Here is a 14,136-nt window from a genome sequence, read left to right as displayed (position 1 = left end):
TCATCTATTCCCTCTGTGGTCTGACCCTCAGAAATCTAGCTCTTTCACTCCCACCACTTCAGGCTGTCCAGGTGACTCAATTCTATAACCCTGATTTCTTTACTGAGCAACAAACCCACGTTTCATCCTGGCTTTTGGCCGAGTCTTTCTGGTCATGTGGGTGAGTGTAAAGTGCCGTGAACTGAGTCTGCCCACCAGAGCTGCACTCAGTGTTGCCACTCGCTCTGTGGCTCGGGCAGTTGACTCACCTCTCTTCATCTTGGTGTCCTCAGTCGGATGGATGGTAGGGCTGGATTAGAGTCTGAAGTCCTGTGCAGCTTTATCATCAGCTGTGAGAAGGTGCTTTCAGAAATGTCTTGCTCAGGTATGTAGGACCACATGCATCATTCTGCTCCCCAAACAAGTTTCTGGCTTTTCCCGCCTGGCCTCTCTTAAGAAATCCATGCTTTCTCCTATGGCCTTTGCCTTGCATTTGTCCTCAACATGGGGCCAGTTATTTTGTGGCTAGTTCTTCAGTTAATCCTGACTTCTGGCTCTTCCTGGAGCGTCCCTTTAGCCCTTTTCAGCTTTATATCTGTATTCACGTTGTTTCCTTTGGCTGTCCTATTCAACTCTTTTCCTCTGAGCCTATATTGTGGCCAAATTTCTGACCATCTTTCTAGACAAAGTTCAGGTGACGGCTTCATCCGCATTGGAAGTGGTTCTCCCTCTCTCGACTCCCATGACTGACAGTGCATCAGTGACATTTCACAGGATGCTTGGTACTGCAGGTATTTGTGTGTATAAGTTTTTCTTGCTTTCTCGTGTAGTCTCCTTGAGTATAGGTACCACATTTACACACTGTGTAATTTTGCATCCTACAGTGTCTTGGCACAATTCTTTGTACTACTAGTTTTGCAATTAATTCCAGTCTTGAAATGCAAAGAATCCTGTATTTTCCTGTCCTGTCTCAGAGTTGGAGAGATTCTCCAACTCTTGGGTAATACAGTTTGGCTTCTCCAAAGCACAGCTGGCCACACTACATTGCTGTCATCGCTGTCTTTAGTCGCTAAATTGTGTCTGACTCTTTGCAACCCTATGGCCACTGGGGTCCTCTGTCCATGGGATTTCCCATGTGGGAGTGGGTTGCCATTTCCTTCCCAGGGGATCTTCCTGACCAGGGATCAAACCCTCATCCCCCGCCTTGGCAGATGGGTTCTTTACCACTGGAGCCCCTGGGGAAGCCCTCGTACTGCATACTGTCAGGGAGTAGCTAAAGGGAGTCATCAGCGTTGATTGGAAGCTGATGTACCATATGCTGGGCAGTGTGCTTGCTAGTGTATTTTTTCACTTTAAAACAATCTTCTACATGTACTGTTATTCTTCTCATTTTACAAATAAAGACACCTAGATCTAGAGAAATGAAGTAGCTTCTTTAGCATCCCTTAGCTAGAAAGTGGCAGTGCTGGGACTCTGACCCAAGCCATCTCATCCTGGAGATGAGACGTGTTCTGAACTGGTGTGCTGCTCTTTTGTCCGAAACATGTTTACTGCCGGTTGGCCCTTATAAGTTTTGTGTTCATTTTCTAGCACTTATCAAATATCTTGCATGGATTTTTTTTCATTTCTCCCCAGCCACCCAAACCAGCTGTTCCTCTGTTGTTCTTTCTGATTCTGGTGAAGGGTATGCTGGACTTCAAGCCTCAGACTCACGTGTGATTTTTCCCTTTCCTTCCTGTGAGTTGTCCCTAGTAATGCCTTATCCCTGTTTCATCCTTTCTGGTTTCTTCTTCACCCAGGCCCTCCAGGTCCAGTCCTGGATTATAATGGCTGACTTTCCTTCCTTCCTTCTCTCATTTTTATATAGTCCTGAAAGGGTTGCCTGTCACCCATCTCTATCCAGGTAAAAATCTGTTTTTCCTATAGCGGGGGGTTCCTAAAAGCCAGTTTTCAAGCTGTGTCACAATCAACTGTGGGACCTCTTTTCAAGCATATAAAGTCCTCACTATAATACTGTGAGGAGAAGGCAATGGCACCCCACTCCAGTACTCTTGCCTGGAAAATCCCTTGGACAGAGGAGCCTTGTAGGCTGCAGTCCATGGGGTTGTTAAGAGTCGGACACGACTGAGCGACTTCACTTTCACTTTTCACTTTCATGCATTGGAAAAGGAAATGGCAACCCACTCCTGTGTTCTAGCCTGGAGAATCCCAGGGACGGGGGAGCCTGGTGGGCTGCCGTCTATGGCGTCACACAGAGTCGGACATGACTGAAGCGACTTAGCCGCATAATACTGTGAAGCCAGTACTGTTGTTTCCAGTTTACAGATGAGAAAATAGAGGCTCAGTGAGACTGTCACTCTCACAAGATTCCTGCTGTTGGTGGTCTGTGTATGTTTAACAAGCTCCCCAGATTCTGTCGCCCTTGTGGTTTTCGAAAACACCAGGCAGCCTTCAACCCCTTTTAGAATGCTTCCCCTACGTCTTGTGTTTCTCTGTGGTTCCCTTCCATCTAATGGATCTGACATTTCTGTAGATTTTAATCTTGACCATGCCCAGCTTGCTGATGTCTTTCCTGATAGCATCCTCCTGGGCTGGTTCTTTCCCTGTCTCTCTGACTCCCTGTGCAGACTCCTTTCAACATTCCCTCATGGTTTGACCTATCCTTGCCTTGCCTTCCCCCACTTCATACACTCCCTGAGTATTGTCCGTATTTGAGGTCTCAGCTACCTGAATGTGACAGAAACACCCAAATCTGTATCTCTGACCTCAGCCCATTTTCCGGCTGTTTCTGACATTTCACCATTAACACTGTTAGCTGCTCCATCATTTGAGCTGGAACCCTGGATCAAGGACCAGAGCTTGGAGTTAGAAGTCTAGGTTGGAACTGCACTCTCTCTCTCTCTCAGTAGTATCACTGACTCAATGGACATGAATTTGAGCAAACTCCAGGAGATGGTGGCTGACAGAAGAACCTGTCATGCTGCAGTCCATGAGGTCGCAAAGAGCTGACATGACACAAAGAGCTTAGCGACTCAACAACAACAAGAAGTCCCTAGCTGGGTATGTTTGGGGCAGGTCACTTAACCTCTCTAAAACTTAGATTCCTTATCTGGAAAGTGGGAATAACACTGCTTTCTTCATAGTATTATTGTGAAGATTCAGTGAGAGAATGTAGTAAAAAATAATCATTTGATCGCGATCTGTGGAGTCCTTCCCACGTATATCAAGTACTGTGATGGATGCTAGGAGATAGTGGTGAGCAAGGCCACCCTCATGGGGCTCCACTTGGCTACTGTAGTTTTACTGGTTTTGCCTCCTTAGTCTCTAGTATTTCCTTTTTTCTCCTTTCACTTTGCCACTACCTTAGTTCAGGGTCTCATCACCTTCTGTCCAGACTGTTACAACCGCTTCCTGCTTAATCTCCTTGCCTCCACATAGCTACCGGTGTTCATTTTAAATTGGGAATTCAAATGACACTTCCCTGCTTGAGATCCTTTAGTGGGGCTCCCACTGGGGGCACATGGACTGTAAGGAGGATTGCATAGAGATAGATACTGAGTCCACTTCTGAGCTCAGCAGAGAAGGGCTCAATGGCATAATAGTTATGTCTGCCAGAGGTGCAGACAGAAAAGTGGTGCCAAGTGCCACATATTTGCCAGTCCTTACATAGGACACAGTTCAGACTCAAAACAAGGTCCTCAGGACACTGCTGGATCAGGATCCGGCCTACTTCTCATCTCTTGCAATTTGCTCATGAGCTCCCCAGCTGCTAGTCCTGCAGAACTGTACTCCTGCATATATCATTCCCTCTCTCTGAATGACTTCATCAGTCTCTTCTTAAGGAAAGCTCGGTTTGTCCTTTGACGTTCAGATCTGTTGCCTCCTCTGGGAAGTTGTCACCACCCTTTCTCAGCAAAACCATTTCCTTCTCTGCCCTATAGAGCCTTTTCCTCCCTCCTTCCCCCTTCCCTGCCTCCTTTCCTTCCTTCTTCCTTAATGTAACTCACATACTATAAATTTCCACCATTGTTAAGTGTTTAATTCAGTGATTTTTGTTACATCACAAGATTATGCACCTATCACTACTATATAATTCCAGAACATTTCTTTTCTACAAAAAGAAACTTGTACTCATTAAGCAGTCACTCCCTCTTCTCCCTTCTCCCTATCCCCTGGTAATGGCTAATCTACTGTCTGTTTCAGTGGTTTTGCCTGTTCTAAGCATTTCAGATTCATGTGCTCATACAATATGTGGCCTTCTGTGACTGGCTTGTTTCACTTAGCATAATGTTTTCAAAACTTGCCCATGTTAGTACTTCGTTCCCTTTTATTGCTTGATACTATTCCACTCTATGGATATGCTATATACATTTTATCTATCTAGTCATCAGTTGTTGGAAGAAAAACTTTGGTCATACATTGTACTTTGGCTTCCCTAGTGGCTCAGGCAGTAAAGAATCCACCTGCATTGCAGGAGACCTGGGTTCGATCCCTGGGTCAGGAAGATCCCCTAGAGAAGGCAACGGGAAGCCGCTCTAACATTCTTGCCTGGAGAATCCCATGGACAGAGGAGCCTGGTGGGCTACAGTCCATGGGGTTGCAAAGAGTCAGACACAACTGAGTAGCACTTTCACTTTCTTTCATGCTTATGCTGTGTGTTGACATGTCTGTGTCAGTGGACTGGCTGATTCCTGGAGGGCTCCAGTCATCACTGTATGAACAGGTTCTCTCGCCTCTGGATCTTCAGTACCTACCAGTACTGGCCAATGGTAGATACTTAATGATGAGTCATTTTATCTCCTTTTCCAGAAAACTTAGAAATATTTTCTGCTGTTTCAGCACTTCTCAGATCCAAGTCATGATTCCTGTGTGGAATGTCTCCTTCCCTCCGCACTTATCTAAGTCAGCCTTGCTTCTGAGGTTGTCTCAAGGTCTGCTTCCTCCAGGAAGCCTTCTAACAGCATTTAAACTTCAGTCTCTGTTGCTCTCTTCTCTGAACTCTATGTTTGGGATCTCTATCATTCTTTAGGCACTTAAAAATGTAGTCTTACCTGTCTTACCTTAAGTAGGTTGACACTAAGCCCAACAACACTTAAGATTGCCTTTTTGCACTCCCAGTACAGAGGTGCTGTAATTAATATAATGGAATTATATCTAACCTTTTACCTTGCTTAAATTCAGTCATACACTTTACAAATGAAGACAGAAAGTAACGAATAATGGTTTAAATAATGGGATAATTTATACTCACCACTTTACTCAGTGAGTACCCAAAGGCAGTGGATGCAGTGGGTGTTGTTACAGTTAAAATGATTGACACAGCATATAAATGTCAAGAATTCTTGATCACCGTTTAGGTGGTGTGATGCTGAGTTGGACATATTCAGTAGAGGGCGGCAGGGAGGAAGAGCTGAGCGCCAGTGAGGAATTGCTGAACCAGTTCAGGCAGCAAAATACATGCAGGGCTGATCTCTGAATATTATAGTCTTTTGGAAATATTTTTGGTGTATACATCTACAGAAAATAGACTTCCCTGATGGCTCATATGGTAAAGAATCTGCCTGCAGTGGAGGAGACCGTGGTTCGATCCCTGAGTGAGGAAGATCCCCTGGAGAAGGGAATGGCTGCCCTCTCCGGTATTCTTGCCTGGACCGTTCCATGGACAGAGGAGCCTGGTGAGCTATAGTCCGTGGGATTGCAAAGAGTCAGACACGACAAAGCAACTAACACTTTGACTTTCTCCGGGAATACATACAGAAAACTGTTCATACAGTATTTTTGTGGATAATCGAAAAGGCCTTTGAAGGATTATTCTAACTATGGATGATCGTTTTCACATGCTGCTGTAGGCCCTCCTGTGAACCCTAGCTGAGATGGGATCTCTGCAGTAGATGGCCGGTGAACTGTGGTTGGCAGTGTGAGGGCTTGTCTTTTGCTCACTGGATGTGGCTACCGATAGGAGCAGTCACAGCCTGAAAATACGATGCTGCTCAGGATGGGGGTGAGGCCAAGCAGGATTTGTTCACTGATGTCTTTGTAGAGAGAGAATACATGTATAAAGATATTGGTCTTACAGTTATAAAGTCATATATCTATTTATTGTAAAACAAAAGAATAAAGAAGAAAATAATACCTTTTTTGGTAAAACTGTCACCCAGAGATAAAAATGTTTAATAACCTTTTGGTGCTTTTCCTTCTTGTCTTTTTTTTTTTTTTTTTTTTTGCTATGCATATATATACTTGCAAATGTGTAATTCTGTTTTTAAAACTGGGATATAAACATTTATTAAGTTTTTTTCCACTTTTTATACAACATTATATTGTTAAGATGGTCTTGAAAATCTGCCTCTGAAATTTGCTCTACTGTATCTATTTTATGTTCTCAAAAAGACTTTTCCTCTAATAGTTCGGAAGATCTTTGGCAGAGCCATGTGTTCACGTGTTGACAGATTTGCTCATGAGCTTCACCAGGACGGTCTTGCACGCTCTGGTTAGGGCAAGCTGGAATTCGCCGATTGACCCAGTCAGTGCGCTCAGGGCGGATTCCTGTCAGAGACTTGTGACCTGATCTCATCTCTCAGCTGCCCGTTAGACCTGCCCTTCTTCTAATGACTCTGCAGTAGATATTTCAGATTAAGTGTTTATAAACAATTGTTTTAGATGTTTAGAGGAAGACTTGTGGCGTTTTTTGTTATTGTTATCAAAACCATGTGCTGTGGCAGCATCTTACTGAACAACTCCATGTCAAGGGCATTTTGGCAAGTTTTTCTCCTTTGAAGGTTCATTTCTCTTCATACTCCATGAGTGAAGCAGCAACTAATACCTCGTGGCGTGTACGGTCAGTACAGTTCTTACAAGAAACCAGATCTGTGAGTCAGTTGTAGCATCAGTAATTAGCCTGTTGAAGTAGAAACCATTACTCTTTCATATTTAATGTGTTTGAATTTTGTTTCCAATGATAGTCTTCCTTCCTCAGTTTGTATCTCGCCAGCTGCCTAACCTCTCATAAGGGATCTTGAATCTTAAATGTGAACAGATTATTTAGTTTGTCCTGCTAACATAAAGCTTATCTTTGGGCATAACAGGGAGAAAATCTGTGTTTCAGATAACTTTTCATTTAGTAACTTTGGTGTCTTGGTATGTTTGGCCTCCCCTGCCTGCTTCAGAACTGGTACATTCTAGAGTCTTCCTTGGTTCCCTTCTTGAGCTATGGGTTGGCCTTTTGCTGTGGTTTATTCTGGCTGTCTCCATGTCTTTCCTTCCCTACTGTTGTATCCACTCATTGTTTGTAGACTTGGTTTATCCAGTTTTGTCTAGGAGGAATGCCTGTTTTCTGGGCTTGGGGCCAAGTTTTTTTTACTTCACTTTAGGGTAAAACTACAGCATCCCAGCTGTTGTTTCCAGAGTTGAACTCTCTGAAACCAGTTATATTTGTTTGGAGACCAGATAGCACATTTTATGGTGGAAGATGTTGCATACATTTTGGAAATGGGCCATTGGTTGCCTATATGAGAACCAACACACTGATGTGTATTGTACAGTCTCGGCTACCAAGGCTTCCCAGTGGGCTGGAGCTGACATAAGGCTGTAGTGTTTTCATGAGAGACACTGTAAAAGAAGCTGCACATCTGCATGGGATTTCTTTGTGTTAAGTTATTGAGTCCTTATCATGTTGTTGGGTCGCATACTGCACAAATGCTTCCAGCACCTGAAGTGTAGGTGTCATTACCCCAAATGAGGGAAAGTAAATAATTCGCTCCAGTTAACTAGTCTCTCTGACGTCTAAGAGTTCCCTCTCCATGATAGCAGTGCTGATAGTAAAAGCGAGGCTGTTATTGCTTTTACATCTGGTCTCCAGTCTAGCTGGTGTCCGAGGAGGAGGTGACGGCAGCACCTTAGGCCCTGTTAGGGAAACCTGGAAGAGGTCTCACGTGTCTTTTACTCTTTCACTGGGGCTTGAAGAACAGTACCCTACTAGCCCTTTACCTGCTAATAGTTCTCAAATCTGATCTTTCCTCTGTTTTTTTTGTATTTTTACTGGCTATTTACCGTCTCTTCGTATTCCATTTTTTCTAGCAAATATTTCTTCCAGGCCATGTTTTGAGTGCTTACACTGTGCTAAAAACTGAACTGTGTAACTTCACAGTGCACTTTACATTTATATTCATTCACCAGCTTTTTAGTAATCCTTGAAGGTAAGGAGTGCCTCTGTTTTACGAGTGTGGAATCTATGGCCCCAAGAGATAACTTGCCTAGGGTCACACTGAAAAATGAGTGGGATTTCAATTTGAAACTGCATATCCTATGCTTTTTTTTTTTTTTAACCTATGCTTTTATATTCTATATTCTATGGTGCAGAGTGATGTTTATAGTACACAGAGCTGGTCATCTTATTTTGGTCTTCTTGTAGGATAATATCCAGTCTCAACATAGGGTGTTTGGTGATTTAGATGCTTTTGCATTTCCAAGTTTAGTTTTTACTCTTCCCCCATACTTCCTGCTTTATGCTCCAGTAATGCAGTCTTATTGGATTTGTTTGATTTCACATCTGCTTTTGTCTCTCACTTATTGTTCATACAGTCCCCTGTCTTTGAACTCTTCCCTCTTCTCTCTTTATCTCCAGCATCCCCTCCCTTCCCCTCCCCTCCCCGCCCATCCCGCCCTGTGCATGCTCGGTTGCTTCAGCCCGTGTCCGCTTCTTTGCAACCCTATGGACTGTAGCCCACCAGGCCCCTCTGTCTGTAGGATTCTTCAGGCAAGAACACTGGAGTGGGTTGCCATGCCTTCTTCCAAGAGGTCTTCCTGACCCAGGGATTGAATCCACATTGTTGGCAGGTGGTTCTTTACCACTAGTGCCACCTGGAAAGCCCTGCCTGCCCACATTACCTGACTGTCCAAATCTTTCTTCAGAACTCACTTTGGGCCTCATTCCTCTTAATGCTCGATCTGTTCTGACCTGTGTTTACTCCTTGTCTTTGTGTCCCCAGTAGATGATAGTTGTTTAATATGTTTTGGTTGAACTGAGTAGAATTTTGGAAAATATTGCTGTCTGGAAAAAGATGTTCAGAGACCACCAAAGCTTCTTGTTGAGCTGTTTTGTCAATTTTAGTAACTTAGCCTAAGGTTTTTCTGAATTTTGGCATTTGGATGTGTTAGAACTATCCTTGTGGAACCATCTTTTCCCTCCCTTTTCAAATTGGACTTCAATTGCTATTCACTCTTCTTTGTTAACTAGTACCCTGACTAGGAGGCTGAATCTTTAGATAATGGACTTGGTTTCATATGGTGTACGCACTTTACAAGTATTGGCTCTCAGTCATCATCAGTTCTCTTCTTTCTTTGAAGCTTTATAGAACAGCCTGATTCTAGATTTCAGAGCCTCTTTTATGTCAGGGTACAGAGAATGTGCATCTTAATAAAAGAACTTCTTGGTTTCTAAGTCATGTTTTTTGCATATCCCCACCCCCTGCCCCCTTGTGTTTATCAAAAATCAACAGTCAAGCAGTTCGAATGTAAAATACCATAGTTTTTGCTTCATCATTTTGCTGAGAGGACGTTATTGCATTCAAACTCCTTTCTGTGCATAAGCATTCAGTAGTATCTTTAGTGAATTTTAACTGATTGTTAAGTCTGCTGATAAAGAAAGTACTGACTTTCCCTGATATTGGAAAAGGCCCAGGTGTGGAAGGATTAGTTACTTGCTCGGTAGAATATCAGCTTGTCCTCTACAGATGATGATCCCTTTTTCTTCACTGAGGTTCCTCTCATGTAGTTATCTAAATATGCTGTTGTTATTTTCAAATCTTCCTTAAGAGTCAATTACTTCCTGTTGTTTAGAGGCAGCCCAGAGGAGACAACTTTTGGAAAGCAAAATTAAATAATCAGTTCACCTACTGATGGGCTTTTTGGGGTTTGTGAGCTGGTTATAGCATCTTTATCCCAGTGTTAATGTGTTGTATATATATGAGCCTTCTGAAGTGTTTGAAGCTGCTGCCAGAACCTGGTAAGAACTCAGGAAATCCACAAATCAGGAGTAGCTTCCCCAAAGCAGTGAAGCAATCTGTCTGTTTGCCTTATGCAGGGAGCCGACAAATGCCCACTGTGGGCCACAATTAGCAGAAAGAGGTAGATTTGGGGTCCTCCTTTCGATGTAACTGAGAGTGTGAGATTTGTTACCTAGGATGCCTAATCAAATACAGAGTGAGGAGTTAGAAATAGATGGAGTAGAGCAAAAGTGTAAGAGATGCTCTTGCAGTCCGCCCTTTCCTTTAACCCTCTAATCAGATCAAATCAGTCGCTCAGTCGTGTCTGACTCTTTGCGACCCCATGAATTGCAGCACGCCCTCTAAAGAAGAGGCAATTTAATAATATTCAGTTCAGTTCAGTTCAGTCACTCAGTCGTGTCTGACTCTTTGCGACCCCATGAATCGCACCACGCCAGGCCTCCCTGTCCATCACCAACTCCCAGAGTTCACTCAGACTCACGTCCACCGAGTCAGTGATGCCATCCAGCCATCTCATCCTCTGTCATCCCCTTCTCCTCCTGCCCCCAATCCCTCCCAGCATCAGAGTCTTTTCCAATGAGTCAACTCTTCGCATGAGGTGGCCAAAGTACTGGAGTTTTAGCTTTAGCATCATTCCTTCCAAAGAAATCCCAGGGCTGATCTCCTTCAGAATGGACTGGTTGGATCTCCTTGCAGTCCAAGGGACTCTCAAAGAGTCTTCTCCAACACCACAGTTCAAAAGCATCAATTCTTGGGCGCTCAGCCTTCTTCACAGTCCAACTCTCACATCCATACATGACCACAGGAAAAACCATAGCCTTGACTAGACACTAAGACCTTAGTTAGCAAAGTAGTGTCTCTGCTTTTGAATATGCTATCTAGGTTGGTCATAACTTTTCTTCCAAGGAGTAAGCGTCTTTTAATTTCATGGCTGCAATCACCATCTGCAGTGATTTTGGAGCCCCAAAAAATAAAGTCTGACACTGTTTCCACTGTTTCCCCATCTATTTCAGTAAATCTAATTATATGTGGCTTCTTGGGTAAACCAGATATAACCTGTTGAAGAAACTAGCCCAGATATGATGTTATAAAGAGGAGGCGAAAAAGAGTTAATTAAAAGGGAGCAGTCACAGCTTTGTGGAGCATGTAGTGCATGTTATTTGTATGTTTATAATAGGATGCTGTTAGGAAACATGAGGATCGTGTGTTTGATTCCTTTTTACAAATCTGAATGAAGGAAGCTTTATTTCTTCCCATTTTGTTGATGATAATGGAGGGTGTAGGACACCTGAAGGCAGTGTCCAGAGAGGAGAACAAAGAGAACTTTTCCCTCCTGTCCAGCAGTCTCAGATGCTTTGGGAAGTCTACATAACTTGCCAGGATTGAGCTTCATGAACATGTATAAAGGTTGTGCTTCCTCAGGCTCAGGTTCTCTTCTGTTGAGATTCAGACCTTTTGTCTATAGAGTTGCTTAACACCCAGTGCCCATGGGCCCCACTTCTTTTGTTTTTGAGAAGAGGCTTTGAGGCAACAGTACTATCAGTTTTCTGGGCGGGTAACTGGCCTACCCCAGGAATGGTCCCCTTGTCTGTCCAGCTACGGAGCAGAGGGGAGCCTTTGTCCTTCTGTTACATCCCTGCATGGGTGTTCTCTCTTCACAGTGCAGGTAGAGCTTTAGGAATCTGACCCTCTTGACTCTTGCTTTTGTGAGTAGTCCCTCCTCTGTACTTTTGAATTATGAGCTCATGTTCAATAAGGCTTTATCTTGGTGGTCCTGGTTGAGGTATTTCCAAGAGATGTTATAAATTTACTTCTAGGCAATGCAGAAGCATCCCTTGCTTGGGACCACTGTAGTTTTGGTTAATTTCTAAGACCATGTAAGTAAGTAAGTATGTATGTATTTCAACCTCAGACTGGTTTGAGGGCAGACTCCTAGTTACAGACTCCCATTGGATATCTTTTTTACTCCCTGTGACCTAAATGGACACAAGATTTTATATTGTCTTCTGTGTTGGTGGTTAGATTTTTTTTTTTCCCCTAGACCACTCTTTCATGAGGGTATATATAGCGGTCTCAGTCCCTTCTTTTCAGCTTCTTTGAGCCCCGGCTATTATTTCTGTGTCTCCCTGCTCCCCTCCCCAGGATTGGTACCCTCCTCTTCACCTAGGACTGCTGTAGTGAGAGATCTCATGATTTTTTGTGGTTTCAGTTTGCCTTTCATTGTTGGTTCTTGGGGGTTTCTCTCACTTGTTTTGTGGGAATAATTGTGCATGTAGAAAGGATGCTGATTATAATTTTCTCCATATTTCTAGATGTTTTGCAGTGAGAAAATTGCAGGATCTCCTCCACTGCCAAGGGGCCAAGCAGGACGTCCTCGTCCAGCTTGGTAGATGAGCTTTGCTCGTTGAGTTGCACTCTTACTGGTTTCCACCAGATGCTTTCTAGGGCTGTTGACCTGAAATCTTCCCTGGTGCAGTCCTGCGCTCGAGACTGGTGTTCCCAGTAGTCAAGCACTCACTCTCAGTTAATCATTTCTTCCTCAGATAATTTTATGGGCTTTTGCTGCAAAAGTGGAATCCGCAGGGAAGCTATAAAGTGGCACACTTAGTGTTGGTTTGTGTTCTTTCTGAAATTTGAAATGGAGTGCATTTCACAGTTGTTGATCAAGATAACAGCAGCACTAATGGTATTGAAAACTGCATAGGTTCTTTCCATCCTTCTATGTGAGTGGCATCTTTTAGAAGCCAAGTTCAGAATATATAATTATTTTTAAAATGTCAACATTTTATTTACTCTAAAGAGTAAAATACAGCTTGTATTAATGTAATACTAGTATCAGGTCAAAAATCTAAGTAGAGGCCTGCCTCCTTTGTCTTATCCACACTGGTACAGAAATAATGACATGGGCTTCACTAAGAGCAGAACTATCTTAAATGGGGACTTTGCAATATAAAGAGGCCCACCTGTCAGAATTGTTTGTTATGGAAGCCAGTGTTTTTATTTTTAGTTAATGGAGAGATGATGAGGAGAGTGTGGAAATGGCTGTGATGTAGGGTGTTCAGTACTTTTCTCTGTTAGCATGGCCAAGTGGCAGCCTCTGACCCTGGGTTTAGAACGGTCTGCAGATGAGCCATTGACTGAGCTGGGCCTTTTGTTCAGCCTCACTGTTACGTAACAATGATTTGCACTCCTTTTTCCTGTGTTTTGTGGTGAGCGGGAGAGAGAATTAGCTCCCTATCCTGTCATTTTTCTGTTAATCACGTCCCTTCTCTTTTGGGGGCATTTTCATTTTAGCTGCAGCGCGGGGGCAATGTCCACTTGAGAATAGGTCACAAGAATATTTAATGACTGCTTGTTGACTGAATGACCAGAAGACTGGAACTTTATTCACCCTCTTTCCCAAATGCTGGCCTGCAAACCCTGTCCTTGAGATTTAGCAGTTGCCTTTAGGTGTTCCACTTTTATTCTTGTCTCTCAGTCACCTGGATTGTTCTTGGATGGTGGTGGCCAGCATTCTTCACTCTCAGTCACCTAGATTGTTCTTGGATGGTGGTGGCCAACTATTGTAAGTTGGCAGTTGGCATAGTGAGTGCCAATGAGGTGGAAGTTTGAGGTTTAATTCCAGGGTACAGCCTTACCCTGGTTTGAGAGAAACCATGCTGCCCAGACTGTACTGTTAACTGGACGAAGGTAATGAGTGTCCTTGGGTACTCGATGTGTTTAGGGCAGATGTTTAACCTAATTAGGGGAGAAAAAGGTATTGTAAATTTCCTGATGGGACAATAATGTCATTTTTCATTTTTGTATTAGGGATGTAATTTTCAATTATGTTTAGGTTTGATTAGGTATTTGTTACTTATTCAAATGCTACAGACATCTTTGATGTCCAGAAATGACATTTTTGTTGTTTCTGTTTTGACTTGTTGCTCTACATCTTAATTTTCCCTTTCGAGGCGTGTGTTGATGTCACCCCACGGTGCCTGGCACAGTGTCTTTATCGTAGGCGATGCCTAAGCTTTGGCCTCAAGAATTGCTGGCCCTTCTGCTTTTCCCTTTGACCATTCTTTCTCCAAATAACTATCGGTCACTTTTTCTTTTAAAATATTTCCTTAAGCTTAATTTCCTTTTACCCTTTGCCCTTCATCCCCACTAT

At 43.3% G+C, this 14,136-nt stretch overlaps 1 protein-coding gene across 3 annotated transcripts in view; it reads left to right on the top strand.

The window, feature by feature from the left end:
• Positions 1-14,136, top strand: part of RAD54L2 (RAD54 like 2) — a 117,906-nt gene that overhangs the window by 37,082 nt on the left and 66,688 nt on the right. The gene's annotated exons all lie outside the window — the stretch shown is intronic.

This window comes from Bos grunniens, chromosome 22, assembly GCF_055505025.1.
Source record: "Bos grunniens cultivar Pamir isolate PY7600 chromosome 22, Bosgru_T2T1.0, whole genome shotgun sequence".
Lineage (NCBI taxonomy): Eukaryota > Metazoa > Chordata > Mammalia > Artiodactyla > Bovidae > Bos > Bos grunniens.
This window is presented reverse-complemented; position numbering and strand designations above follow the sequence as displayed.